General features: G+C 50.7%; 1 protein-coding gene across 9 annotated transcripts in view; it reads right to left on the bottom strand.

The window, feature by feature from the left end:
• Positions 1-3,105, bottom strand: part of GTF2IRD1 (GTF2I repeat domain containing 1) — a 186,171-nt gene that overhangs the window by 122,336 nt on the left and 60,730 nt on the right. The window contains exon 1 of one of the 9 annotated variants that reach the window (XM_019545473.1): positions 1,677-1,776. The exons of the other annotated variants lie outside the window; for them this stretch is intronic. The gene's annotated coding sequence lies outside the window, so the exon portion shown is untranslated. Of the gene's footprint in view, positions 1-1,676; positions 1,777-3,105 lie in introns of those variants that run through there. 9 annotated transcript variants of the gene reach the window in all.

Below are 3,105 nucleotides of genomic sequence, written 5' to 3'. Positions count from 1 at the left end.
CCTAGAAACTATGAATATATAGATTACGATTGACACTGAGGCCCACTCCTACATCCCTCCACTTACTACTGCTTCCTTCCAGCCGCCCCTCACCCGCACCACCTACAGGGATATTTTCTGTGCTCACATCTGTACTCTTCCTTTTACTTCACTCTGTCTTGCTGCTGCCCTCATGGTACTGTGACTCTAGTGCATGAAGGTAAACTGAGGAACTGGTTGCAATGCAAGGTGCTCCTTTCCTCCCAGTGTTGATACCGCTCCCAGCCTTCTTCCAGGCTCACCAGAACCGAGTCATTTCTCCACTTCTGCTCCCCTTGCAAGGCATTGCATTTCTCCCCCTGCCAGACAGCTCTGCTCTGCACCAGCCTGTTCAGCATCCAGACCCCTGGGACTGAAAGTTGGAGGATGAAAGCCCAGGGTGAGATTTGCGCTCTCGAGAAAAGGTCAGGGCAGTTGCAGATATATTTGGTTCACTTGCACAGTGAGATTTTGGGGCTGCCACACTCAGCACCCAGCTGCCTTGTCCATGCACTTCGCAGCATGATGGCCAATGCTATTTAACCCCGGCCATGGAGCAAATAACATCGTCTGCTCCAGCCCATTGGGGAAACCTTGGAGAAGGGGCAGGGCGATGCTACTGAGCTTTAATTTTGCAAATAAAGGGTGGCAAATTAGACGGTAATGATTCTGAGCCATTCAAACCAGATTGTAAATCATGTGCTTGAAGCTGCAAGCAGATAAAAGGGGCCAGAGAATTTCTAATGAAGCAAGATTAGAAAACCAGCTGAGACTCGGAGGGCCTGCCTGAAGAATAAGAATGAAGCTAGCTGTACTTAACTCGATTTGCGACCCAGACAATAACCGCAGAAGGCAGCAACTCAGCAGAGCCAAGAGCAAAAACCTGACTGTTTTACTGCAGGGCCCTGGGACCACTCTCCCCGTGAAAAGGAACCAAAATGAGAGACAAAGAGAGGCCTGTCTGGAGGGCTGGGATGAGGCAAGGCAGAGGGAGCCTTTCACGGCTAAAATGGAGGCCCAGACACTCCTTGAGAGGGGTTCCCCGAGAAAGGCGCTTTGTGGTCTCACGCTGGCCCCGATTACACAGGCTCCACATGTTCCTCTCGCCAGTCACCGACCACGTTGGAGCCACCGAGAAGCCTAAGAGGTGCCTTTCACCAGCCAAATGCAACTGCAGCAATGGCCAACCCTGGTGGGGGCAAGGCAAACCCCCTCCCCACGGGACTTGCTGACCAGCGTGAGGGGAAGGCTTTTCCCCATTACAGCTAAATGCAAGGAAAAAACGAGAGAGAGAAAGTGGTCGTGACCAAGTCACTCCCTGAGAAATGCTCCTCCAGGATAGGCTTAGGACCAGCTTCAAAGGATGGCTGTAGAGCCCATTCCAAGGTCACTGAGTAGGCCGGACCCAGGAATACCATCGATGGTTGGGTCCTTCCCACCAACCTCGCACTGCCCCTACCGGAGGCGTGGGTGCAAGGATGAGACACGGGAAGGGTATTGCTTAACCAGGGCATTCTTCTATCTGTGCTTCTGCATGGCCCTCGGGGGCACTGGAACAGGTATGTATTAGCCAATGCTGAGTGCTGCACTATTCCTTTCAGCCTGAGCTGTCCCTTGCTGCTCCTGACCTGGCTCAGGAGGCATCTGGCCCTTCCTACCTGGAAGGAGCTTGGTGCTTTTGCCTTGCCTAGTCACATCCGGGCACTGAAACAGGTGGGCATCAAACAAAGCTTCCAGTTCGTGGTCTGAAGCGATCTCTGGGCCCATTTTGCAGCCAGCTCCTCCCATTTTAAAACTGAACGAGAGAGGGACAGAGCTGGTGAGAAGGCTGAGGCTTCAGGAGGAGGTAACTGCTTTTAAAGGGAAATGTGAAGCCAGGAGGAGAGAAAGGTGACACGTGGAAGCAGGGAGCAGACTGGGTACAAGGATCCCAAGGATGTAGCTGAAAAGAGTGATCCATCCAACATTAAAATAAGGTCAAAAAAAAGGGGGGGGGGGAGGGGCATGAAACGATAAAGTCTGGCTTCTGCGTTTATCAAAAAATGCCAAGTGGACTCATGGCTGTGAAAGGGTTTTTCTGCAATTATAACAGGGCAACTGAGAGCAGATTTTGGACTCGGAGGCACTGACTCCTCTGGCACCCAAGGGCAAACACTATTTCAAACCATGTGGTGGAGAGGATTCTGCCTATGCAGGATAGATAAGCGTGCACTCAGCCATGCAAAGCCTGCTTGTTCCTTCCTTAGGATATTAGTGCATCTTCCTTCCATGAGCTACACTAGTAAGGGTGGACATAACTCCTTATTAGATGAAAAGATATCAACGGGATATCTTTTACTATGGCACATGCAGTATTTCTGTTACACTGCAAACAGACATGCTGGAAAGCCCCTCTCAGTCTTCTCCAAGGCTGCAGTCAAAGAAGGGCAGAAGCCCGCAGGCCAGGATGGTACCAATAGCAGCCACCTGGCTAGCTAGGAGCATCCACATCACTGCACAAGTAGCTGTTGCACAGACCAGACAGGAACGCTCGCTCTTTCTAATTCCCAGCTCACACATAAGAATAGCAAAACCCTTAACAATCTGTACAGTCCTCAGAATTCAGTTTGCTGTCTGGTGACTGGCTACTGCACGCCGGTCCTCTTGGAAATCATCTTTCACCACAGTCTGCTCCAAAAACGGCCTACAGTTAAGTTAGAAGGGTCTCCAGAGCCAGATGTGTGTTCTGGCTGCCTGAGAAAAATCAAGCATTAAGCACCGTGTGTTGGAAACACTCTCTCTTGTAGCAGAGGATTGTCTTCGGGTTTTACAAGAACAGCTGCACTCAGCTTGAAACTGGACCAGAACGTCGATGACCCCATTTTAAAGGTTACAAAGGATTTCCTGCTGGAGAGAGAGAGAGAAAAAAAACATGTCTGGGAACAGAACTGCAGAGGAACGAAGCCGTTCTGACACAAGGCAGAAGGGAGAGAGCTTTCTCCTTCGTTTGGAAGGCGGAGAGGTAATTACAGCCGCTCCAACAGCTCTGCCAAGCCGTGCCAAGCCTGACCCAGAAAAATCCTCTTAAAACCATCTGACATTTCTTAC

The sequence above is a fragment of the Crocodylus porosus genome, unplaced genomic scaffold, assembly GCF_001723895.1.
Source record: "Crocodylus porosus isolate Cpor-Errol unplaced genomic scaffold, CroPor_comp1, whole genome shotgun sequence".
In the NCBI taxonomy this organism is placed as follows: domain Eukaryota; kingdom Metazoa; phylum Chordata; order Crocodylia; family Crocodylidae; genus Crocodylus; species Crocodylus porosus.
The sequence above is the reverse complement of the archived record's forward strand: the minus strand, read 5'-3'. Positions and strand labels throughout refer to the sequence as shown.